Raw genomic sequence first — 27,905 nt, 5'->3', positions numbered from 1 at the left:
ACTTTCCCAGAGAAAAAAATCCCTTTGCTATTTCTTTTACCAGTGAATTAAGTATTAAGAGTCAGAACTTTTGTTTTAGTACAAACAAAATTGTTCTAAGGTGATAGCTTAATTCTTTTTTTTTTTTGGAGAGGAATGGGAGCCAAAGGCATTCTCATGTACATCTTTCAGAGTATGGTGGCCATATAGGTATAGGCAGTGAGCTCTAATGATGTATTCAGATTCAGCCCTGTATAAAATTAAATGTTTATTAGCTAAAGATGGATGGCCTCAGCAATGCAGACAGTTGCTTAGATACCTCCTTGGATTAGGAGACCTAAGTTCAAAGTCCACAGTTAAAACTTGGTCCCCTTGTCTCCCCAGTGAGAATAGATCAGTTGTTTGTGGTTCAACACTTCCTCTTCTGCTAAAAGTTCCACTCTTGAGCTCAGAAGCCTGCTTGATAGTAGTTTAGTTGAATAGATACATCTCTTTAAAGGATTTTGCTTGGGTAAATTGACAGTTTTTGTATCTGTTGAACATCCCAGACTAATCTGAAGTATATTAAAAGCAGCTCACTTTCAGAAATTAATCAAGGATTTGTGTCAAGAAAACTTCTTTGCTTAGACAGCTTGAATCCTCTCAGTAGAATTCTCTCCATATTCACAATAGGTTACCATAAACCTAATTTCCTTACTTATGGGGCTTCATGAAACTAATTTTATTTTATTAACTTCATAATCTTAGCGGTTGATTATTTCCATTTACTGCATTAATGGAAGCTGATATCTCTCCTTTTAACATGATAAGTCCATAGGGATAGTTTTAAGTTTATCTGTGTTTTCAGTGAATACCTAAAATATTAATTCTATTTTCATGGCTGCTAAAAGTTTTAGAGATACTATCTTTTCTTCCTATGGAGAATACAGGTGTATGCAGCTATCACGCTGCAACTTCAATTAAGTTTTATAATATTTTCCTGGGGCTTGCCTGTATTTTCCTATCTACTTTCTCTTGTGACTCTTTAGAGAATACTTGTAACAATGCATTTTATTTGCATTTTTTAATACTACTTGAACTTTTCCTACTGCTCGTTTGTGAAACAGTTTGTGAACAAAGAAGTGGGCACTTTGGGGTGATTACTCTAAAGTATTTTTCCTAGACTGTCTTTGTGATGCAAAAATTTTTGTGGTTTTGTGGTTTTTTTTCATCTTTGAGTCCATGTTCCTCTTGTAGAATTGCTCTGAGTGACAAGCTTTTACCTCAGTGACCTGCAATCAGCTGCCTAACAAACTGCCCATAACAGAACAGTGAGGAACTTGGTGTATCCTGGGTACATACAGTAAAACTTTAGGCTCCATGGCATCGTGTCAAATCCCCTGTCCTTTAAAGGGAATATGGGAACATATTTCAGAGGGGTTTACCTAATTTGACTGGCGGTGGAAACAGTTGTACTTTCCTCAGGGGCTCTGCTGCAGTCTCCGTCATTCCTCAGCACGTGCCTCTGCTCACAGCTGACTCCAGTCCTTCCTGTCCTACTGGTTTTCAATCAAAGTCATTGGAGAAGAGAGGAGAGAGTGGTTTTGTGCAGAGGTGCTGCCAGGAGCTCAGTTGCTTAGACAGCAGGAATACCCCAAGGAGATGTGCAAAGATGGAGGTGAGAAATAAGTGTCCTGTATTTTAAAAGTTTTTCTAGAATCCCCTCAGATGTAAATCTGCTTTTGTGGGTGAAACCTGATGCTGACTTCAAGGCAAATGACAGAACCATATCCCCAGCTCTGTCTGGGCTGCAGAGCAACAGTGAGTGACTGTCAGAGCACCCTCTGGGTGAAGAACCTTTTTCTAATATCCAATCTAAACCTACCCTGTTGCAACTTGGGGCCATTTTCTCCCATCCTTGCTACCTGGAAGAAGAGACTGACCCCCAGCTCTCTACAACTTCCATTCAGGTAGTTTTAGAGAGTGATCAGGAATAGCTTTGTCTTAATTCAAGGCACAGCTCTGAAAGGAATTTAATTTATCACACAAATACCACTTAACAGCATGTGTTCGTGTGCTCATCTATCTTTTTCTGGACTAATTCATAGATAAGCACTTCTTTATGATATAGGTGATGCTCAACAATAAATTCATTATGAGAAAAGTAAGAAAAAGGTGTTAAATTAAAAAGAAAGACAACTATTTGTAATGTCTTTGGAGTCTGGAGTAACCTGCTGTAGGACAAAGTTGTGATGATTCATAGTCAATGATTTGGAGCTGTTTCTGGAGGAAATGTTGAAGAAGGATTTGTATACATTATCATTATTCCATAGTCAGGATCTTAATGAGGATGAGTTATGGGAGGAGAGGAGAAAGTATTAGCCATCTAGAAAATAGGTATTTAAAGGTGACCTTATCCTATAGCCATCTAGAAAACAGATATTTAAAGGTGGCCTTATCCTATAGTTGTCATCACTGTCTATGAAAGACAAGCACTGTTTCTTTTGTTATTGTCTTTGTACAATAGCTGATTTCTTCATGGGTTATAACTCTTGTTTCAACCCACTTCAAAAGTTCTTTTTCATTTCCTATGAGTTGCAGACCCAGCACAACAGTCTTTTTGTGACTATCTGCAGTGGAACAATATTTTTTTTTTTTTTTTTTTGACAGAATATTCTGTAGCATATTTCTTCATGGGTTATAACTCTTGTTTCAACCCACTTCAAAAGTTCTTTTTCATTTCCTATGAGTTGCAGACCCAGCACAACAGTCTTTTTGTGACTATCTGCAGTGGAACAATATTTTTTTTTTTTTTTTTGGTACAGAATATTCTGTAGCATATTTCTTAATCCAGTCTTCTACAGGCTGCATCATGAGAGGATAGGTGATTTTTTTTTTAATTACTATTTTAGTTACATCTGTAATAGTATGGACCGGTATTAGTGAATATAGTAAAACTGTGTACAGTGATTTAAGAGTTTATCACTTGAAAATCAGTGTTGCAGACCCAAATGATGCTTTTAAATTCCCTGTCAGCTTTTTGTGGATGTAGGGTAACAGATGTTGTTTCAATAGCTGGAAAGCAGCTCTGTGGAGAAGGACCTGGAGGTCCTGGTAGACAACAAGTTGTCTCTGACCACCTGTGTGCCCTGGGGGCCAAGACAGCCAGTAGTGTCCATGGTGCATTAGGAAGAGCACTGCCAGCAGGCCCAGGAGATGATCCTGCCCTGATGAAGCACATCTGGAGTGTTATGTCCAGTTCTGGACTCCTCAGGACAAGAGAGACATGGGGGTCCTGGACAGGTCCAGTGGAGGGCAACAAGGATGATGAGGGGAGTGGAGCATCTCTCTTATGAGGAAAGACTGAGAGAACTGGGCCTGTTCAGCCTCGAGAATGGACAACTGAGATTAAGATCTGTCAGTATCTGCAGGGAGGTGTCAGGGCATAGCCCAGGCTCTGCTCGGTGGTGCTGAGCAATGAGGCCATGGGCAGAAACTGATGTCCAGGAAGTTCCACCTTAACATGGGGAAGAACTTCTTTGCTATGCAGTGATGGACACTGGAACAGATCACCCAAAGAGTGTGTGGAGTCTCCCTCACTGGAGATATTCCAGAGCTGTCTGGATATAAATCCTGCACCATGTGCTCTGGGATGACTCTGCCTGAGCAGATGACCCACTGTGATTCCTTCCAACCTGACCCATTCTAGAATTCTGGGATTCTGGGATAGTATATTTCTACAGAAAATATTAAGTTGAAATAGTATGTGGAGGAGAAAGTGAGACTAAGAACTCTAAAGTGCATTAAAGAGGAATCAACCATTACACCTTAATAGAACTTGGCTTACATATCTGTAGCATACTGGGATAGAGTTATTAAAGTATTAAGGAAGAGGATGTAGCTTTTGTCTTGTAGTCACAAGTCCCTTAAAAAGGCCTATTTGCTGATCTAGGTCCTGTTACAACATAAAAATGTACCAGCAAGTGGCACAGCAGAATTTTTCTGGGCAAGCAGAGTGGCAATCCCATTCATTCCCAGATTGTGTTCCTCCTTCCTTCACACCTGTGAGGAGAACAGTGACTTTTTAATTAGTTTGTTCAGCATTAGATTGATTCTCATCACTTGGATTTTTGTTGGTCTGGCTCAGGTGGATGATGTGGTTTTTAAGGCAATGGAAACTGAATGAATGGAATAAATGAGCTAAAATTTGGATTTTTGTGTGAGGCAAGCTCCATACTCCTTTATTTTACTAAAACTTTGAAACAGCTTCTTTCTTCCTACCCAAAGACACTTTGCAGGTGACAAGGATGTAGACATTTTCTTTGCCTCCATCTCCAGAGTTTTGTGTCTTCAATCCAGTTTATTCCTTGTTACACATTACCAAGGGACTTTGATCCTTGTCTCATCTAGAAGCCCAGCCATAGTCTTACTTCCTGAAAAATTATCATAATTTTCCACATTTCTTGTCCCTTTGTCTGTAGGCAACTTTTCGCAAATAATTAAACCAGAATACTGCAACTCCCAATGTCCTCTCTGTTAAAACCTTCATAAGAGACTGTTCATAAATGCCATTTTCCAAAATGTTTTGTAACTCATGTCCCAATAATATATCGAAGCTTTCCAAAAATTTTTACTTTTCACTGATTCAAAACAGACACTTTAAAGTAGGCTCTTGAGGATTTTTTAGTTATTAGTAAATTAATATTGTAATTTAGAGAACAAGTCAAAATGTCATTTGGCTATCGTGGTATTACTTGAAAAATGAATTGAACATTGGCTATTCTCTAGGTTTTTTCAGACTTTGTCTGAAATCCTCCTCGATAGAAGGGTTTGGGGCTTTTTTGTTTTGGTTGGTTGGTTGGTTTTTAAATTATTAGTCTTTACCAATTAGGATATTGGTTGTGTTGTCTGTCTTGGCCCCATGCACAATTTTTGGGAAGAGAAATTAGAGAAATATTACTTGTGGAAATGAAAAACATCTTCATAAATCATTTGCATTTTCCAATTTGAACATTTTAGTTCTTTGGGAAAAATTTTTATTCAGGTAGCAAAGAAAAGGAGAGAGTAGTTTTCTGGAAGAACAGGCAGCACAGACTTATATCAATAACTTTAGCTGAGGACTCTGGGGAAAAAGGAAGAAGGTTGCATTTACTAGCAGAGTAATTTCCACACCCACACCTGGTTTGCAAGTTAAGGCTTTGTTATCTACTGTCCTTTCAACATGGAATTTTCTTTGAAAATGTGCCAGTTAAAAGCTAGAGAAGGGACAGTTCCTAACAAATATTAAGATCATAATGATGTCAGAAGTCCCCCTTGCTTTTAATTGTGTAGTGGGCTGCTACTGAGAGAACTTTATATACCTTTGTGTCTAGACTGTATGAAACATCTTATTTGGGAAATATTCTTATGTGGATAAATAGTCAGTTGACAACAGACTCAGTGTGACAGTTTTTCAAGCACTAGAAATATACTTGAAAAATGTTCTGAAATTCCTTTTTAGGGTGGGCATCTTCCTTCAAAGGAGTGTTCAGAAGCTGTACCCATTGTATATGTGACATCAGGAGAGGAGATAAGCAAATTGATGTTCTTCTGAAGGTCTTCAATGGGTTTTAAATTAGTTAAATGACTGTAGGCATCGTTAATGTGTAGCTTCTTCAGTAATCTTTCTTCCATTCATCTGAGGCGGTGAGAGACTCATCGTACTCAAATCTCCTCAGATAGATTTACAAGAAGAAAAATCCATATTTAGAGAATACCCTGAAAATATTAAATGGACTTTACGTCTTAGGATTTTGCATATTCTACAGGATGAATGTATGCTCTGAATCTGTCTGTGCTTCTCTGTTAATGTATGGCTTTTGGTGCATGGCCAGCAGAAAAATCTTGTCTGCATGTTGGGCGTACTTGTATCCGAAGTTGTGACTGCTCTCACAGCCCACTCTGCTCTGTGCAGCACAGCAGCACAGCCCAATATGTTAGGATATCACCCAGGAAAATCGTGACTCTGAATGCTTTGAAGGATACAGGGATTGTAGGCAGATTTTTCTCTTAGGAGGAGAGCAGTTGGGAGTGTGGTGTCAGTATCTGGGCAAGAACACTGTGAGGAGAATGGGAACATCCCACCAAGGCAGGGCTCAGAGATGGTGGGAACTTCCACCAAGCTTGGAGACATCAGTCTATCTCTGCCTGTTATCGGGAGTTTTTGTAGGTAGATGTTTTGACTCAGAAGAGCAGTGTCAAATAGGGCCCTTAGAGACTGTGGAGTCAAAATAGTCATAGGTCTGTTCAGGGTTGAAGGAAATATGGAATTTATGAGGATGAGGCTTCAAGGATGATGGATCTTCAGATTTGTATGCTATTTCTTTTCTTGTAGCAATTTGTGCTGTGATGTTTTTGAAGGAGATAAACTGCATTTTGGGCTCAAGAATAGGGAATACTTTTCACAGTAACACTGAATTGAAGGAGTCAAAGTAAGTGAGAATGCAGCTATTGGAAGAAATTCTATCCCTGGGGAAAAGGAGTTTGTGGGGTTTGATTTTGTTGTTTTGTTTTTCTTGTGGGTTTTTTTTTTTTGGTTTGGGGTTTTTTTTGTGAGTATATTTTGTTTTGATGGGTTTTCTTGTTGTTGTTGCATTTTGGTTTTTTTAAACAAGACAAACACCAAAACACAGAGGATGTGTTCTTAGGGGGAATAAATTATATATATAAATAAAAATTTATATTTATATATAAAAGTTTTGCATTCATCACAGCAAAAGGCTAATCATTTGCTCTGTTCTCACAGAAAAATATGTTTCCTAGACAGTTGGCAGAGTGTAGGGGCAGATAAATAGCCTAAGAAGTAGGCTTTAAATGTAATCTGTGACACACAGTGACTTTAATTTAGGGCAGTAATGCCAACTGAAGTCTATTCCATTGTTTTTTGGAGGCCACTATAAAGAACTCTGATAGACATAAGATGAATATTATTGTTCCTGGCAATGAGTAATCATGCCAAAGCAATTTGTATTCCTTTATTTAAAATTCTTCAACAGACTTGTATATCAGCTTAATAAAACTACAGGCCTAAAAATGAGGGCAAAAGCTCTCAAGGACTTTTTCAGGCCTTCATTCCATATAGTTCACATCCATGTTCACACGTACCTGTATGTGTTCTGTCTCCATCCTTCTGTAAAAATTGCTCTATTTAGTATTTTTATTAAATATTGAAGCAAAGGAAAGCTTCCAGTGTTTATGCACTGCTGCCTTAGAATCTGTTAGCATGTTTCCAGATTTATCCAATTACATTTGTTTTGAAAAATAATTTCAAATATATTTTCATTAGAAAATAAAAGCAAGCTCAACTATTATTGTCAAAGAATAAAAATATTAGCCCATATTTCTTCTAGCTCAGCTGCAACTACACCAGAACCATCTGCACAGATGAATTTAACTTACGTCTCTACCCACTTACATGTTTAAAGTTTCCAAGCAATTAAAGAATCACAGAATTGTGTTTCTCTTTAAAAAGAGTTTTAAAACCATTTATTTCCTGAAATAATAGATTATTCTGATTAAAAATTAATACAGGAAGGAGAAGTAAAAACCTCTCTCCTGTGAACATGTGGGATCTGCAAAAATGTATATTGGTTATTAACATCCCCTTTTTATGAAAGGAAGCGATTTATATTACTTCTGAATTTGTTTGTTTGTTTGTGGATTTGCGTTGGTTTATGTTGTTGTGTTTTATTTCTTTCAGAAAAATAGAAAGTGTATTCAGCTCTTATACATTCGTAAAGCAGAATTATTTTGAAGTAGTTTGTCAAGGAGTTACCCTTCACCGAAAGGTTTTAGATATCTGCAAACACTGTGGAGTTGTTTTATCAGGCTTAAGGCTGCAAATGACTAGGTTTCTGGAACTTAAAAGCATCAGAAGTTAACACCTACTTTTTTTAGAGGAAAACTCTTATGCTTGAATTTAAGAAATGGAAATTAAGGTCTTTAAAGTTCTGTATTCAAAATAAAATGGAACAGTGGAGGCAGAACACAGGGTGCAAGGGTGAATACAAATCATTGTGCAAGGGAGTGTTTCAGAGGGGTGGAAACACAAGAAGATTGGAGTATAATTAAAGGCTGGCATGAGCATTTTGGTAGGAGGATGTTAGAAATAATTTCAGTCTCATTACAGAAGCAGTATTGGATGCAAAAGCTTTGTTATTGGCTGGGCAGCAGCGGTGAACTCCTGAAGATTTCGAATTGATGTGGGTGTATAAAAAATTGGTTGAGTAATACTAACTCAATTATGGCTATTGTGAATTCCAATTTGCTACAGTATTGAAAGAAATGACTGTGGAGAGAAATAAAGAGGAAGAAATAAGTGGAGAGTACCTTGAAACAGTAGCAAACCTTAGGATATTGTAAATATTTAATGTATGAACTGAGTAGGTTGTAGCTGTTGTCTATATGTTATAATTAACTATCTGAAAAAAAGGCTGATTAAATTCTGCACCGACTAGTATGCTCTGGGGTATGAGGTGAGCTGAACCTTAGCTGTCTTTGTGATACATATGTGATGAGTTTTGCAGGCTGCTCCAGGACTTCTCTCGGAGCATTGCTCTCAACTGGATAGGCCTGAAGTGTCTGGGTATGGTCGTGGGCATTGATGGAGTTCAGTACCACTCTTTAGATGAAATTAGCACAAGGATGCACCAGAAGTCTTAATTTCAGACAGGTTTTCACTGTCTCTTGAAGGGCAAAACCCTCCATTTAGCTATCACCCAAAGCTTGAATTCTAGAGAGAAAATGCTTTTTTTTCTTTTTTTGACAGACATGTCTGTGTCAGCAGAAGACATAGACTCTGCCCTCTTGCCTGTAGGGAGAGAAAGGCTTTTTATGTGAAAAGTCTAGATGCTGTAAAACTTTTTTCAGTTTCTTAACTGTTCCTGCAGACCTACCTGAACAGGTTCTTTATCCTTCATATTTCTATTTCTTCCATACAAACAAGAGACACTATCTTCGTCTTGTTACTAGAGAACAACAAATATACCCATGGGTTATGGGATGAAAGATGTGTGGGAACCATCTGATACAACTACACCATACTTAGCTCGAAATCCTGGTATAATTTTTTTAGCATATTTTGGACCATACCTGCTTTGGAGATTTTTCCTACAATAACAGATACAGATATAACAGTGACAAGGTTTGACCCCAGTCAGCAACTAAGTACTACACAGCTGCTTTCTCACTCCCTACCCCCCTCCCCCCGGCAGGGAAGAGAATCAGGAAAAAAAAACGTTAAAATTTGTGGATTGAGATAATACTGTTTAATAATTGAAATAAAATAAAATAATAGCACTAATGATAACAACAATAAAGATAATTCTACTGAAAAGGAGGGAGAGAATAATAAAGCTCAAGAAAGATAAGTGATGCACAACACAGTTGCCCACCACCCACTGACCGATGCCCAGCCTGTCCCCAGTTGGCCTCCCCTGGACAAATTCCTCAGTTTATATACTGAGCATGACAGTCTATGGTGTGGAATATCCCTTTGGTCAATTCAGGTCAAGTGTGCTGGCCATGATCCCTCCCAGCATCTTGTGGACCTCCTCACTGGCAGTACATGGGAAACTGAAAAGTCCTTGACTTGGTGTAAGCCCTGCTCAGCAACAACCAAAACAACGGTAAGTTATCAATATTGTTCTCATACCAAATCCAAAACAGCACTGCACTACTAGGAAGCAAAATAACTCCATCCCAGCCAAAACCAGGAAAAACAAGTGCCAGCACTTTGTCTTAAGGCCCATTAGCAGGGCAAGAACAGTCCCCTGGAGCAATTGTGCCTGCTTGTCCCTGGTTACAGAAGTATTGAATGCTTGGGGTTTTTTCAGTTGTTCTAGTATTTAAATAGAAATCAAAGCCAAACCCATCTACTCAATGACACTGCTTCCAGTTCTACTCCCATCAACATCGGCATCTTCATTCCTAGCTCGGAATTCGGGTCAAGGGTATGGGTTGTGTTCTGCTTGAAGTTATGGGAACACTGCTATTGGTATCATCAGCTCTTGTTCTGCCTCTTGTTTACTTTCTTTAGCACATTTACAGCTTAGTATATTGGCTGTTGACTAAAGAAGAAACAAATGGAATTATGACAGAAGATTTAAATAAGAAATTAAGATTTTGAAGCACAATCCGTGAGAACAAACAGATTGAACTGCTTTACTGAACTGAATGTTGTGTCCTATTTATGAAAGAGAGTTTGCTAATACAGGCAGTGACCCACAGTAAAACCAGTGCTTCTGACTGCATTACTGTTCTCTAGCACTAGTAATTCTGGGTTTTAGTAGTGACTAGAGCTATATATACAAAACCAGAGAAATGATTCTTTATGGTAATTATCCACCCTCTCGTGCCCTCCTTATGCACTGAAACATGAGAATTTTCAATATTTGGCCACTTCCTAGCAGCAGTGAGTATAATTTCTATACTTTTCAGTTGGCTAGTTCATTTTGTGCAGTCTGTGACCGTAACTTCCATGCACACATTTTAATGTTTATATGTTGTTCTAGTCCTCACTAGAAACGGTGAGTAAATGGAAATTGTGAGGTATATGAAGAGTTGGTGTATTGTACATACAAAATTTAGCTGAACAGAAAGAGGGGAACTATGATTTTACTTCGATGAGATCTGTAAGCATGTGTATAACAGTAAAAAACTATTTCCTTTGATACCTTTAATTTCTAGTTGTGGCTCTCGTCCTACCCATTTTAGGTGCTTTGAGCGTATTTCCAAGTCTCCTTTTATGAGCTTTCTTTTAGTGCTCTATGAATGTCACTTGGAGGAGGAGTAAAGATATTTCAAGAGCCTCTTGTATTTTTCTACTGTAACATTAAGCATATAAGATGCTCATAAATATGCAGTTGACTATCAAGTGCATAGACTCTGGAAATGTCAACTGCTTATACTCATCACTTTAAAAAGAGCTAGAATTTTGGCTTGGTATTAATCACTATAACAATTCTGTTGACAGGAAGTATTTATCCATATTACATCAGCTAAAGAATACAGGGAAATCCAATAGTGCTGTGCGAGGTGAAGGAGATAGGGGGAAATTCTGGGGTTTGTTCACTTTTGAAATACACTGCTTTACTGTCTCTCACTTAGGTTATTAGAAATATTGACACTGAGTACTGAAAATAGGCTTGGACCTTTGGTGCTCGCAGTGTATGCTCTCAGGTTCTTGCTTATATTCTAATGCTAGCTGTGTCATTACCAAGATCTCTCCCAGTTTTTTTAAATACTCCACATTGTTGTGTAGCACAATGCAAGTACAATTGCAGGTATAGTTTTCTTTTTAAGAAAGTGGGGAGCACATCTATTTAAACAAAAAATGGGATCACTTATATATCTGTCATAACTCCCGATGTGGTACAGCTTTACTGGGAGAAACGTTATTACATAGAACATATTATTGTCCTTCACAGAAACATGGAATGGTTTGGGTTGCAAGAGCCCTTAAAGATTATCTAGCTCCAAATGGCCCTCCCCTGGACACGGGCACCTTCCACTAGACCAGATTGCTCAGGACCCAATCCAGCCTGGCCTTGAACACCCTCAGGGATGAGGTGTCCACAGCATCTCTGGGAAACCTGCCCAAGTGTTCATCACTCTCATAGTAACGAATTTATTCCTAGCATCTAATCTAAATATCTCCTCTTTCAATTTAAAACAATTAACCCCGTGGCCTATCACAATGTGCCCTTGTAAGAAGTCGTTCTTCTTCTTTTTTATAACCCCACTTTAAGTACTGGAAGGTCACAATGAGGTCTCTCCAGAGCCTTCTCTTTCCAGGCTGAACAACCCCAGCTCTCTCAGCCTGTCTTTGTAGGAGAGATGCTCCCGCCCTCTGATCATATTTGAGACCCTCCTCTGGACTCACTCCAATAGGTCCATCTCTTTCTTGTGCTAAGGACTCCAGAGCTGATTGCAGCACTCCAGGTGTGGTGTCAGGAGGGCAGAGTAGAGGAACAGAATCATCTTTCTTTCTTCTTCCTCTTTCATGGTGATGTTTACAAATATGCACAGTCTTTGGAAATGTTTTTGGCTTTAATTTCAAATGCTTTTTCTCACAAGAAAGTTAAGAAAAATGTCAATAAAGAAAAAATATTTAGGTTTTATACAGAACATGAGTTCTGATGGTAGCTTTTTACAAAGTAAAAGTTTTATTTCAGTGTTTTTTTAAATCACATAAAATCATGTCACTTGATATTACAATATGAAAGCTTTAAGATACTTCATTTTCTACCATCATTTTGATTGATTTGGTCACTCTCATATTTCATTGATACATTTCTCAATATAGGTTGAAAATAATCATGTCATGGGATACAAGAACTACTGCCCCAAACCAGAGGGAACATCTCTGTAAATCCTTTAACACACTGCCAAGAGGAAAGATTGCATTGTGTCTGATCCTTTTGACTAAAGACCCACAGTCTGAACAAGGGTCATAAGACAAAACCAATTAATCGAGAGTTTTGTTTAATGGAAGGTTACTATAACAGAAATTTGTCATTTTATATGCAATGTTATGTTCCCCAGTGATTGAAATTTGAAGATGAAATACAGATAAATTTATGTAATTTTGATAAATTTTGCTTCACTTAGAACAATACATAGTTGACATATTGAGCATTTTATTTCCGTAGGTGCTTATAGACATTTCTCATCAGTGCCAAGATGTAAGAGACATAGAAGCCTTCCATAATACATATTTAAAAACATCAGTCTGAGGCAGCTCTGTTTGTATCTTGATGCAGATTCTCCTGTCTCCACCCAATGTTTGTGTAGCCTTTCTAGTGCTGACACAAGGTAGAATTGATCTTGCCATGTGCAATCACTTCCAGCCCAGAGAAACTTGGTGACAGTCTTGCACTGAAATTTAAGCAGTTTTCTTCTTTTTTTCCCTTCAGCATTGCAGTTTGTGTTTGTGAGCACATGTGAAAGAAACAGTAATGCCGAGGATGGGAGAAGTGGACCATTCCCTGCTCGGCTGGTGGATGCTGCAGCTGGATTTCTCCCAGAGCATGGAAGCTCCACACGCCCACAGGGAGTTGCTCCAGCTTTCCAGCTGCTCCCTGAAATTTCTGCTGCATTCTTACATCAATTAAGTGACCTCTTAAAATTAATGAGACATGTTTTTACAACCTTCTCTCAGACAAGGCAGTAGTAATTGCTGTATTTTATGTGATAGAGTGTTTAAATTGTCAGCGTGGTAAAAAAATCATACAAATCCAGTGTAAATACTTCAAGTTGCACAAAGTAATTACTAATCTTAAAAAAGCATCAGATATGCAGAGTTAGCTAATAAATGACAAATGAATAATTCATTCAACATAAAAGAGAAGGGAAGAGAGGTATTAACATTTTATCCACAGTTACTCTTTGACGAGCTGTTACTGAACTACTAGATTTTTAGTTTTATTATGTTTATTCAAAAACTTGCAGCATTTTGTAGTATGACTACATTTGACTTACAGTGATTTTGAACGACGAATGTGAATGTGCCTTTGTGTATGGGTGTCTCAGATTAAAGATATATGTTTTGGACTATTTGTTTTCAGTCATTCACACTGATAGTATTTGGAGGAAGTTAGTAAACTAACACATACATACCCTAAATAAACATATTTACTGAATAACACATTTTTTCTTTACTTAAGTTTCCGCAATCTTTCTGCCCTTGTGAAATATCCAGAGTTTATATTTCTGAGAAAGGCCTAGCAAGGTTGAAAAGATCTTGGTGTAGTTCCTCAAATAATATTTCTCTTTTTGGAGGTCAGTCATTTCAGTTCACAATAAGTAATGAACCTTTAGTATTAGCTGTAATATAAGATGTCTGTGAGAATGTATGCTAAACAAACTTGAATATTTATTTGTCAGTAATCCAAAATTGCTAACCCATTCAAAACTCATGCATCAGGCCTCAAATAAGAAAAAATAAGAGGCAAAAAAAAGTTCCAATTATATAAGATTACTTGTAAGTTCTTTGTATCTGCCTTCTGTTTTTTGGCCTTTAGAGTCAATGCTTTTTTTTGTTACCCAGGGCAATATATATTATAATATTCTTACATTGTGATGTGATCTCAGGGAACCAATGTTTTAAGAAAAATACCAATTATAATGAGTCTTGCAGCAAAACCTCTGGAACACATTTAGTGCACCTTAGTTTTCAAAGTATTTTCCCTTTAATTTTTGTTCCTCATTTTTTGATTTTTTTTTAAATATTGTGTTTGATACCATGTTTCCCTTAGGTGGGCATTCATTGGGAAGAACGCTCATGTTCATTTTGAGTTGTCTTAAATATACACTTTTAAAATCACCAGTGTTAAAAAAAAAAAAATATCTGCTAGGCAGGTCGATTCTTTCAAAAATTCTCTTTGGATTAATGGATTTTCATATTATTTTAAGATGGAAGATCTGGTTGGCATCTTCATGACATAGGGATTTCCCCCTTATTCTTTCTACAGAAATAAGACGTCAGCCTTCACCTGGCTGAAGAATAACTGTCTTTTTCTTTTCCTCTCCCTTTGGCATCTTATAGAATACATGAGGTGATTAGAGACACAAAAAGAGTTCATCAGACTAGAAATAATGGCGTTTTTTTTAATGACTCGGCAGATATATGGGAGGAGAAAAGAAAAATGTCTCTAGTAGGGAGGAACTGAGAAAAGATATATCATTTATTTGATCCTTTTTGTTCAAGAAAGAAAGGCAAGTACTTCTGAGGTCAGCTTGGAAATGGCAGAAGACACCATATTCTTACTGAAGAAGCTCTTCTAATGGAAAAAAAAAACCAGAAAGGGGCATGAGTATCATCATCTTCAACCTATGTTAACTTTAAATAAAATTAAGAAGAAACATCCTTTATGACCTCTACTTGGATTTTGGAAATGAAGGTGTGACCTTTGCTTTCATTTTTGAAACCTTAGGAAAAAAATTCTGTTTCTGCTTTGTTTGGTTTTCACTGCTTAAAGTGTTGAATTTGTTTCAATATTTCTTTCAGGAGAAAAGCATGAACATCATGCAGAGCTTGACTGCCTTGAGATCAAATGGAGCAGTATTGGGATAATCCAAATTTGCCAGCTGTTTTGCTGATTATTTCTGGGAGCAATTAAAAAAATCTTGAGGTATGGTGTTGCCAAGGAAAATATTGTGCACTGTATTTTCAGAATGAGAACCTGGGCAGTCATAGCACCTATAGTAAATATGAAAGCCAATACATTAATGCATAGCCCTCCTACTGATGTAACCTAATGTCCTTTTTATGTCTGAAGAACTGAAAGCCAGTATTTCAAGGTCTGCAGAGCAGGAACCATCTGTTTCCATCTACCCAGCCTCTGGATGTTACTGAGATTCTAAATACTGATATAATAAGGAAATATTTGAAATAAATCAAGAACCCAGTTAATATTTCTATTTTATTCCAAAATGGCAAATTTGCACAGTTTAATACACTCTCAAAGATTTTCCTGCTGAGGTGATAAGAGAGTGTCTACAGACATTTCAGTGATAGGAGCTCTACAAAAGTTTTCTAAGCACACTGTAGAAAAAGCTGCAGTCACTTTAGGCATTAATTTGGACAACAAGAGCAAGAAATCTAATGTATGCACTTTGTGTCCATAATATTGAAAAATATTATATATTATTTGATATTATAAAATCAAAATATTGTTTGCATATCTATAAAGGCATTGCAAAGTTTTCAGACATATATTTCAGTTTTAATATACTTAGATGATATAGGAACACAGCAGTCAGAGGTTACATGGGAACACAACCAACAGCACACTTTCAGATGGATTGACAGGTTCAAAAACCTCAGGCAAAACCAGACTTCATTTAACAGCATCATCTCTCTCAAGAGCGATATTTGTTGCTCAGGTCTAGTTTGTATTTCTCATCAGTTCTATCTCACTACATCACTGCTTTGTTTTATCTTCTGAATGGGCTTTGTGATCTGATTCCTGTTGAAGCAAGTTGAATATCTGTTAAAATCTCCTGTATTTTAGGTACTGGCAGAGATGGATTAAAAAAAAAACCAAAACTTCCATACCCTTTACCAATGATAACTGAGCAATGATTTTGAATCCTGTGCAGGAATAACTATCTTTCAGTGTCATCAGTAAATCCTCCAAGATGCTATGGATGCTACTTAGACCAAATCTGTGCCATGTGACTACAGAATGGAGTAAATAAGCACTTAGGGATGCAAGTTGAATTAATGACAGCCTGCGTATCCCAGAATGTGATAAATTATAGTTTGCTGCTGGCAGCAGGAACTATTCAAACAAATATTTCTGCACTATGACAATTTCTTAAGGCTTTTATAGAATTCATGTATAATAGGAGAACTGCCTACAGGGAAGATTATTAGGAAACTTAGGAAAAGATTTTCATTTTGTGATTTGAGCAATGGCTGTAATTATCAACGTAGCCTATCATTTACTAAGTGGTTAGTTGCACATATGAGCCCTTTATCTTGTACTGTAATTACAGTATATAGAAACAATGTACTTGTTACGGGTGACTGCACATAAGTGGGTGGTTAAATGTCATTAAAGCTGTTTTGGAATATATCTATTTATGAATAAATATTTTCAATTTTCCTTTTAGCAAACATTGCTGAATGACCCTTAAAAAGAGATGCCAAATAGGAAAAATCTCTATAACAGCAACATTAGTTTAAAGCATGTCTTGCTAAGCACATTAGAAGTCCTGCTGATAAAAACATTTGAAACTTAACCATAGATGAACCTTATTTTTGCCACAACTTTTTGAATCATGTCTCTTTCAGGCCCCCTTTGTGCTCACTGCATTTTTTTCTTGCCTATTGTACTCATATTTTCTTTTATTTTGTTTGAATTCTGAGAGGTGCTTAGTTTTGTTTGCACAAATTGCTTATTGTCAGGAAAGCACTAAAAGTATTGTTCTAACATGAATGTGGACAATCCTAGGACTTTAAATGCATAATTATTAACTCCTTATTGTGATTTAGTAAGAATAACAATATTATCCTTTAAAACAGTAGGAAGGTAGGAAATAATAAACAAAGCTTTGTTTGATTGGGACCTTGAATTACCAGAAAATTATGCAAGCAGGCTATATCCAAAAAAAAAGAGGGCATTTAATTGTGGCCACTCTTGACCTTCAAATGGTGTTGTAGTGTCACTTCAGAGCTTTGATTAAAATTGCTGGTATGGATCTGCCAACATGTCAGGCTTTGCAAACAAATGAGACAAACCCACTGCTGCTTTAAAATGTGATAATTAATAGAAGATATCATTGATCAGAGTAACTTCTCTAAATTAATGTACTTGATATATTTATCTTTAACCCACATCTGTAATGTTAAGCTGGTTTATAAATGTATTTTTTTATATTAAAGACACACTAGCATTTTCTATTATTTTAGTATAACTGTAGTCCTTTATAGAAGACTACAGTTATAGAGAGATAGAGGATTTCAATGGGAGGAAGTCATGGTCTGTCCCTATTTCTTCTTCTCCTAGGTGTCCTCTGTATGTGATGTGGGAAAGGGGAAAGCAGCAAACAATCAGTGCTTCCCTTGCCCTTACCAGCTTTATGCCTGGATTTATCAGCTGAGAGGGCAGACTGGCTCTGTGCTGGACAGCTGCAACCAGGGTATAAATATTTCAAGTATTTCATGTTGTGTCAGTGATGTTAAGTGGCCAGAGTAAACTGATGAGTCCAGTCAGTACTTTTTTTCAAGGAGCTAGTCATGAGTAGGTTTCTCTTTCTTAAATGAAGATTTGTTTGCGTGATCCAGTGTAACATTCCAAGTTTGCTGTAGACCATGTCTGATACCCTTTCCCACAGTGATTAATGAAATGCTCCAACAGTGATTAATGGTACATGGAGAAATGGATTACTGGTGTGAGTAAAATGGCTGAATCCAGCTTTCTGAGTTATCTGCATGAGGAAATAAAATTCACTAAGTCAGTAAATGTTTATTAGGAATACAGATTAAAAAAGAAAAAAAAAACCCACATCAAAAAAAACCCACAAAACCCCCAAAGTTTTACCATGTGGCTTTTTTTTTCCTGCAGAAAGTATCTTTATTTAACTTGACTATTTCTAGTACTTAATTTTGTTCCAGCTTAGCCAACCATTCACAAGGAGAGTCAGCTCCAGTTTTTACTGACAGACTGTGAAGCACAAGTAAGGCTCACTCTCTTATCCAGCTATCAGTGTCTATCTGCAAATGTACAGATGTGTGCACTTCTGTGTACATATATCTGTGCATGTGTATATCTGCATGCATAAAAATGTTGAAAATAGATATAAGTATATAAAGGCAAAAATAACAGTTGGCTCTAAAATGAACAGCTGTTCTCGCTTTCCTTGCATGTCAGAATGCAGTGTTCAGAGATAATTACACAAGGAGCACATCAAGAACTTCGTAAACATTTAGTGTACATAAATGTCGCTTTTACTCAAGCATTAATTGCTTTGTGTTTCGCAGCAATAATCTGTGACAGAAAATACCACTTGCTGGGTTTTTTATTTTTATTTTTTTAATGTTCATACATTTCCTAAAAGAACAATCTGGAAGAGTTCCACCATTGCCACAGCAAAATTAGCTGTAACCTGGGCTCTTAGGCAGGCTGGTCTATCCAGCTTATGTTCCTCTTAGCTAGTTTTGCTGTTAACTTTCTCCAGGAAAACTGACTTACACATTTTTAACGTCATTCCCATGAATAATCACGTGCATACCATACCCAGTGGTTAGATATGCTCTGATGTTATTGACAGGATACTTTAAGTTGTGTCTGTAGTAAAAAAATAGGTATTGTGGGAAAGGGTAATATACAGTGGGTGACAGGCTGGACATGACCCAGCCATGTGCACTGGGAGCCAAGAAACCCCCCGTGTCCTGGGCTGCATCCAAAGCAGTGTGGGCAGCAGGGGAGGGAGGGGATTCTGCCCCTCTGCTCTGCTCTGGTGAGACCCCACCTGCAGTGCTGCCTCCAGCTCTGGGATCCCCAGCACAGGGAGGACATGGACCTGGTGGAGTGAGTCCAGAGGAGGCACCAAGTTGATCAGGGGGATGAAGCACCTCTGCTATGAGGAAAGGCTGAGAGAATTGGGATTGTTTAGCCTGGAGAAGACTTGGAATGACCTAATTGTGTCTTTCCAGTACCTAAAGGGAGCATAGAAGAGACCTGGAAAAAGAAATATAGGAGCATGTAATGATGAGATAAGAGGGAATGGCTTCCTACTGAAAGAGAGTAGGTTTAAATTGATATTAGGAAGAAATTCTTCCCTGTGAGGGTGGTGATGCCCTGGAATAGGTTGTCCAGAGAAGCTTTGGCTACCCCATCCCTGGAAGTGTTCAAGGCCAGGTTGGATGGAGCTCTCAGCAACCTAGTCTAGTGGAAAGTGTCTCTGCCCATGGCAGGGGGGTTGGAACAGGACGATCTTTAGGGTCCCTTCCAGCTCAGGCCATTCTATGATTCCATGATTGTATGATATGCCCATATAGTTCTAGTTTGACTTGGCTTCTGAAAACAATGCAGTTCCTTTCACAAGCTGATAAGCTCTTCTTCCCTGGCAGACGATGAACTGTGTGTGCAGCACCTCATGGGCACAGATGTGACCTCCTGCAGCAACTACTCTGAAGAATTTTGTAAGGCAAAAGCTATGGAGTGAAACAGATGGTAAATCATTATTTACGGTAGGTAACATTAGTACTATATATTAAAGATTTGAAGAGTAATTCAATATTTGCACATTGCCAGCAGTGACCAAACAAGGAAAATCTCACCCAAGCCCACAAACAAGATATAGCCTACTTATCTTATACATTTTAGTGGTCTCATATTGCGAGTTTAAATTTTTTTAATTTAATTTTGTGAAACATATCCGTAAGTCAGACTACTTTAAAGTACATTGAAAAACCTTCTCAAAATACAAACATATTATCTGCAGTACACTATTTTTAAAGACAGTAAATTAAAAGTTACGGGGAAAAAAAGGTTATAACCATATTAAATTATCCAGCATGATTCAGATATTTAATGAACTTGATTTTTTTTGTCATAAATGAGATTTATGAGAGATGACTATACTTGTAGTTCATGCTGCTATGCAGAGTGGAAGCATCTGTTCTGTGCTGAAAACTGTCACACCAAGACATGGGGGGGTTAAGCAAGGATGAATTTGGACTGTTACGCTGAAACTGTGTTTATCTAACAGCACTATGCTTGTCTTTGACAGTAGCTAAAAAATGGGCAGAGAAGATGCCAGCTCAATTCTTTGCTGTTACCAAAATGCAGTTTACCATGAGATAGGACTCAACTGTGAAGCGATATCCATTTTATGAGGAAGTTATCAGAAGATGAAGGCACTCTAAATCAATTTTAGCATTTCAATTAGTGAAGGAAAAAAGATCCAAAGAAGAATTAATATTTTTTCTCCTGCTTTGCCATTGTGCAGATGAATAACCTTCTTTATACTTATTATTTTTCGAATAGTCTTCCTGTAGCTATTCAGATGTCCACTGTGAAACTGGTAGTCATCCTGTTCCAGATTATTTTCTCAGTATTAGGCAATCAGCAGATCAAGAAAATTCTTCTACAAAGTGGAAAAGCATTGTTGCAGGCTTTTTACAGGATATTTTACAGGATGTTTCTCAGTGGGGTGGATATCTTAGTCTTACTTAGAGAATTACAGAATCACAGAATCATTCATGTTGGAAAAGACCTCCAAGATCATCGAGTCTGACCTGTGTCAGCTCAACCATGGCACTGAGTGCCACATCTAGTCATTTCTTGAACACTTCCAGGGGTGGGGACTCCGCCACCTCTCTGGGCAGTCTCTTCCAAAATTAAGCTGTTTTGCATAAAAATGAGTTATTTACTGAGGCACGGACAAGAATCACCAACACCCCCCCAAGTTATCTCGGTGACTTTTTGTCTTTAAATACTCAGTATTTAAATACTTGAAAACTGCAAAAAAAGGAGACTGGAACTGTCCCTTGCTCTGACATCAGAGTATGCTCGTTTGGAAAGCAATGTTCTGTGTAAACCATAGATTTCAGCCTTCTCAAACAGATGACAGAGATGAAACTTGGATCTCCCAGGCACCTGGTAAATTGATCCAATTTATGTGCTACTACAGAAAAAGAGATGGAGAGAGGGGATTACAGGTGGAATGTCCTTGTTTTGCTATTTTGAGAAATGAGCTTTTCATTTTTTTATTTTGCCTTTATGATAAGTATTTGAAAATAAAAATTTTTACCCCAGGTGAAAAGGAGAATAATTTTAATGAGCAATAGAAAAGGAACTTTTAATCTCTTTTTATTTTTTAATTGAAAAATCAACCAAGTATACTCAGCTCATTACTATCTCTCTTTTAAAAAAATCATTGAGTAGCTTATTCCTCATTCTTAAAATAAAATCAAGGATTCTTTATGAGTTTATTAAAATTCCTGAAATACTTAAAAAAGGACAGTGGATTTTGAAAGTTTTGACCTTTTCTCTTTCAGCTTTAATATTTTGCAGTTTGGCCTGCTGGCCATTATCTTTCTTCCCATGGTTTAGTGAGACAGTAAACTGTGTGGAAGGGAAAGACAGCAACCAACATTCAGAATATTGAAAAGGTTGAGGTAATAAAGCACCTGTAACAGATTGCAAGAGATATTAAAAATCTGATACCTAATTTCAGCAACTGTGGTTTCAAAGGACAGAAGACAATCGTACAGTACAGACTTAGTCTCCTGAAAAATATTACAGTGACAATAGATATGGTAGAAACTTGAGTGATTCTTATGGCAATTTCAAAATGGTAATTTTGTGGTTTTAAGAGGGGGTTTAGTGCTATGCAAAGGAAACACAGACAAACAATGCAAAACTCAATTCACTAAAATATGTGTGGAGTAAGATAAGACCTCTATAGCTTTCTCAATACATAAGGCTATATTTTAGTCTTTCCTTACTTCCCAGAAAGAAATAAGATAAAACAAGTATTTCACATCACCAGGGTAAATGAAGTTTTGCCTTTATTTTTCCAAAGTATGTGAGCTCTGAATAAATCGTTTTCTGGAAACGAGTCTCACTGTTCTTGGAGATTCTCTGGACTCTAGTAAAGCTCACACTCATTATTCAGCACCATGCCCAGGGAGCCCTCCTTACCCTACCTAGCTTTCCTCTTTCACAACCTTTGTAGAGCATAACAAAACTTTACCTTTCAACCACACTGAAATCAGCTGGCAAGTTGCAAATGTTATGGTGTTCATAGGCACAGAAAGGTTTTACATGTATTCACTGAGAAGGAGACTCAGCATAAAGACAATGATGAAAACTTCAGGGAGAAGAGAAACAGAAAGGCCATAATTAGGGGAAATAATAGGGAGGATAAAGAGTGTTTATCAAGATAATAAGTGTAGTAGTGTTTGAAGTGCTGGAAAAAAAGAAAAGTTCTTGAATTCAACAATATTTTGTGAGCATGCACATTATTGGTATTTGTGAGTGATTTCACACTTTTCTGTGGATGCTTACGCTTTATATATTTATATATGTATACTTGTTTGTGAATTTATTTATTTATTTATGATCTTTTGTCTCTCCTATGAGGAAAGGCTGAGAGAACTGGGACTGTTCAGCCTGGAGAAGAGAAGGCTTTGGAGTGACCTAATTGCAGCCTTCCAGTACCTGAAGGAGCCCACAAGAAAGAAGGAGAGAGACTGTTTACAAGGGCCTGGAGGGACAGTACATGGGGGAATGGCTTTAAAGTGAAGGAGAGTATGTTTAGATTACAGAAATCAGTAAAGAAGAAATAATTCTTTACTGAGGGCGGTGAGGCCCTGGCACAGGTTGCCCAGAGAAGCTGTGGATGCCCCATCCCTGGAGACGTTCAAGGCCAAGTTGGATGGAGCTCTGAGCAATATGGTCTAGTGAAAAGTGTCCCTGCCTATGGTGGGGGGTTTGGAACAAGATGGTCTTTAAGGTCCCTTCCAGTCCAGGCCATTCTGTGATTCTATGATTGATTCTATGATCTTTAACTATGTTTGTTTTTTCTTTTATGGAAAGATAACATTTGGATGGAGGATACCCTGAAAAAATACAAAAAAGGGACAACATGCAAAGATAATTTGAAAAGATATGAGGAAGAGACCTCAATACTAACATTATAACTCTCCCAGGAAGACCTGGGGACACTGGTGACTCATTGTGGCACCCCCAGATTCTCATCCTGCCACCCAGAGTGTCTTGGGGAGGGTAGACATAACATCAGAGGAAAAGGGTAAATTGTTCTAAGTTTTCTTGCATAATAATTTTGAAGTTATCACTAATTATGTGGTTTTGTTGTCCTTTGAGCTATTACAATTTAATGATAATTATTAGTCTAGTTAAATTATAAGTACGGTTACACTTCTAAATAGATCACAAAGAAATCCTTGGCTCCCTATCTATCATTAATTTCTTTTTTTTTCTCAAAAAGTTACTGAAAGGAACTGTACGAAAACGAGGACTTGAAACTACAATCCATGACTCAGGAAAGGCTGTCTTTACCATTTTGCCTTTGTGTATTTCTGCACAAAGTTAGTATCAGTATTTCTCTAGTATACTTTTGCATTAGGAATTTGAAAAGGATTCTCCATCATCAAAGGTGAGCAGAGAATTGACTTGCATACTTTCTTGCTATGTATTTTTTCCTCATCACAATTTTTATTTAATTATTTCCTTAAAATATAAACTTAAAAAGTATAGATTCGTGAATGGCTTAATATATGGGACTTTCTCCTCATACCCAGGTATCTGTCTGTAAGTTATTTTGGTTCTATTTTAGTCCATTTCTCCAGTTTCTAAGGAATACCAGAGCAGTGGATTTTGTGTACTTAAGGATGGGTTCCATCATTCCATGAGAAGTACCAAGGAAGTACTTCTTGTTAACAGCCTCATTCTAGGAGGGTTTTTTCTGGAGAAGGGGCTGCAGTCGGGGTGGACACTTTCCCATCTGCCTCTTGGGTCTGATGGCAGCAGTAAGAGCAAAAATTTCTATTTGACCTCTGTGTTACCTTGCTCCGATGGGCTTTAGCATTGTAATTTCCTTTGGGATTGCTTTCATTTGCAGATCCACGAGCTTTTTCACTTGTGCGACTTGTCTGTTCTGACAGATTTTTTAGCCCCAAGCTGTTCTTTCTCAGACTGTACCTTTCACTAACTTCTGAGCAGTTTCTTCTTTTCCCTGAGTTAAGTTGGCATCTTGCTGATGAGAACCTTCCTGATCAGCAGTTTTCATGAACTCAAACTTTCCTGTTGAGCAGCAAATATCATTGAGATTACCAATTTAGACCTCTTAATTCAGAGCATCGATAGCTTGTCCAGACATATTTCCCTTTCTATTTATTTCTCTTTATTTTTTTTCTTGTTTGTTTGAGTTTGGGTTTGTTGGTTGGTTTTTGTAGGTTTGTTGGTTTTTTTGGTTTTGGTTTTGGCTTGGTTTGGGGTTTTTTGTTTGCTTTTTTTTGGGGGGGTGTGATTTTTTTAGGAGGGAGGTGGTGGGTTTCTTTTTTTAATTTTTAGTTTTATAGCAGATTTCACTTACATGGTGATGTACTGCCAAAAGCAGAGAGAGAGAAGAGGAAGAAAAGTGCTTTCTTGGATTTTCTTTTTTCTCCTTTGGGTAAATAATTGGTCAGACTTGAGCAGCACAGCTGTTTCTTTTAAACTCCAGCTTTCTTAGTAATGTTCTAAGAACAGTTGTATTGCAAGGCAGGCTATCTTTTCAAATGTTTTTGCCCCTTGTTCATATTTTTATCCTTCACTTACTGAACACACAAATCAGATACTTCATAAATAATAGTTGTACAATAAATATAGAGTCAATTTCTTATTAATAAATGCAAACTGCAGACAGATTCTAAAACGTCTTATCCATCAGTGCACTTGTCACTATATTTTTTAAGTTATGTCATCAACTGTCCTTAAAAAACAGTGTGGTCTGGTGATGTGGCTTGGGGAAAATGAAGGACTAGGGCTCATCTTAGTGATGTCCTTGAATTGCTTGATGTCTGTAACCAAGTTTATATCAGTATAGAGTGCTTGTAAAAACGAGGATACTGCCTCCTGAAGACCTCCCTGATTCTCTGATAAAATGTGCAAAGTAAAATCTCAACTCCATGAAGTCTTTATTCATATAACTAACTTTAGTCCTTTGACTTAAAGAAATGTTCTCAATTCTTCTTACAGACACAGGGCTCAAAGTACATGGCAGTATTCTCTCCCTCCCATACCAATTTCAGTCGTATGTTGAAAAAAGATCTTGTCTTTACTGAGAACTCCAACCATTTATGTTGTCATACTGATGCTTCAAAATGTCTGGATAGGATGCTGTACTGGGAAGTTTCCATGAGGTTACTTTTACCTACATTAATTTGTTCGTGAATTGAACTAACATAAATGTCAATATTCTCTGGTGTAGAAGGGAAACACCTTTTGTTGTTTGACCTATATGCTCCTCAGGCAAGCACAGTATTATGTCTTATGGAGTTCTGTGTATTTTTAGCCCTTTTAGAAATATATGGTTCAAGTGTGTCATGAAAGCACTTGGTTTTTTTTGACTGTGTGTTTCAATCCAATTTTTTTTCCTTCTTTACCTTTCTAATTCCTTTTAATTTACTAAACTCTATCTCCTGTGAATTTTCCTTGTTGAAATCAGAAAAGATATGTTCCCATCTCTAACTAGTTTCTTTCACAATGTGAGTACTTTCCAGTCTCAATACTGCAAAACTGATTTTTTTTCCCCCTTCACTTTATGTACTTGAGAATAAAGTAAAGGCTTGTTACTAAAGTTTTTGTCATACTTTGAAAAGCAGAGAATGAAATGAATTTAGATAAATGTCTATGTTTATTAACCTGTTTCAGGTTGTTTTATCTCAGTGTAATAATAGTATGGCTTTTGGGGAACAATTTTAATCAAATTGTTGGTATCTTATTCACACTTATTTGAAAAGAACATTGATTGTTGTGCTTTTGTCTGCATTCCTGCTACTTAAAATGCCTAAAATACCCTATAATCTAGTGACAATGAATGGTACAGTTACACTGAGGCAAAATTTAAACTTGAATGCCCACAACTCTTTCTACAAAGAAATTGTTTTCTTTTTGATTTCCTGGGTATACATTATGAAGACTGTTTTGTACATTCTTTAAGTAGTAATTCTCATTTTCTATTAAGGACAAGGTATATTTCAAATAACCAAGTTTCTAGTCTTTCATTCAATACAAATGCTGTGGAACAGCAAATACAGTATCAAATAATGCAAGCCACTGGCAATTTTTTGTGCTTTAGCTGAACACTTACCTTTTTATAAGGTGAATACCAAAGCTTCTCTTAACTTTAGAGTAAACCAGAATGTCATATTTGATGCTTGACTACACGAGCAGGCTTCAAGTCAGGAGAGAAATATATCTAGAAAGGGTAAGGAAGTAAAGATATTATAAAAATAACATTGTACTTTGCTGCCTGCCAGAGTTCAAGAGGTGTTTGGATGACACTCTCAGGCACATGGTGTGACTCTTGGGGATGTTCCTGTGCAGGGCCAGGAGCTGGACTCAATGATCCTTGTGGGTCCCTTCCAGCTCAGCAGATTCTGTGATTCTGTAGATGAAATATGTAGTATTTTGAGGAAAATAGTGGTTTGTTGGGTTTGCTTTTTTTCTTCCCCATTTGACACACAGCATTTACACACCCCTTCAGGCCTCTGCAAGACTGTTTTCAAAATCATGATTTTTGTGTCTGTTCTTAAGAGTGTCATTTGCAGGGGGACAGGGCCTTAGGGAACCTCTGTGAAATGACCCATTCATTGTAGGATTTCTAGCTGGACTCTGTTGTATTTGTCCCCACCATTCTGAGAACCCAAGCACTTAAAAACAAAACCTATCTTTTCAAGGCAGCCCAGTAGAATGCTGTGATGATCCTCCAGGTACAAATTAACCAATATTGAGCATTTTGCCATTTTAATATGCATACATTGTTTTTATGCAGTATTCTATCACACAGATTTTCAGAGAGAAAATCTCCCACTGAATGGTAGAGCAGTAATTTACATTAAGGGGCTCCTTTTGTCCATTCTGATTAGCAATAGCACTTCTCTAGTTGAAATCCTGGCTTGCCATGACAGTTACATGTGATGAACAATCTTGGTTTTTTGCAAAGTCTTAGGACATCATACCACTCATGCATTTTAAATAGCAGTTTAGATACCATTGCTCGTGTGGAAATTCAGAGAGGATGAAAACACCCAGACTTGTTTTATTATGATCCCAGTAGGAAAAGCATTCAGGCTCTGTGAAGGAAAAGTTTAAATGCTATTTATTAAAGCTAACAGAAAATAGCATTGAAGGGCAAACTAGATTTCTCTTCAAATTATGAGGGACAAGTGCATCTTAAAAATAGTGGTGCTGCCTAGGCTTACACTGCAGCAGTTACTACAGTCAAAATCTTCCTTTTCTACCAGAGTAAAGTTGAAGGAAAAGAGTGCTTAATCAGACTCACATTTCTCTCAAATCATATTTCTCATTTGACAGTGCTGCTAAAAACACCTGAGAACCTTCAGTGTGAAATTTGTTTTCATATCAAATTTGTCCATCTTTGGTTTTACAGCTTGTCCTTGGCTACTAATTGCTATGCAAATTGAGAGAGTTTGCCATGCTGTGTTTGCACCAGCAAGGGACCACGTCTCAGTCCAATTCGGAGAGTTTTCTTCTAGTCACATTGTGCACTTGGCTGCAAGGAGAGAAGCCAATTCTCTGCTAAAACATAGGAACGTGACACAATCTTTTTGACATCTTCTGCATTAGGGGGGTTAAGTACTTTGGAGCGTGTTTGTTGGAAAGCCTCCAGCTTGTGTTGCTTATTATTGTTGTTTCCAGCAGAGG

The 27,905-nt window shown here is 37.3% G+C and overlaps 1 long non-coding RNA gene across 1 annotated transcript in view; it reads left to right on the top strand.

Annotated features, from left to right (window-relative positions):
* The window catches only part of LOC108493915, a 93,320-nt gene extending 73,690 nt beyond the window's left edge, over positions 1-19,630 (top strand). The window contains exons 2-3 of the long non-coding RNA XR_001873647.1: positions 15,005-15,128; positions 19,577-19,630. This is a non-coding gene — a long non-coding RNA (uncharacterized LOC108493915). The remainder of the gene's footprint in view (positions 1-15,004; positions 15,129-19,576) is intronic.
* Positions 19,631-27,905: the final 8,275 nt, after the last annotated feature.

Source organism: Lepidothrix coronata, unplaced genomic scaffold, assembly GCF_001604755.1.
Source record: "Lepidothrix coronata isolate B3197 unplaced genomic scaffold, Lepidothrix_coronata-1.0 Scaffold21, whole genome shotgun sequence".
In the NCBI taxonomy this organism is placed as follows: Eukaryota; Metazoa; Chordata; class Aves; order Passeriformes; family Pipridae; genus Lepidothrix; species Lepidothrix coronata.
The sequence above is the reverse complement of the archived record's forward strand: the minus strand, read 5'-3'. Positions and strand labels throughout refer to the sequence as shown.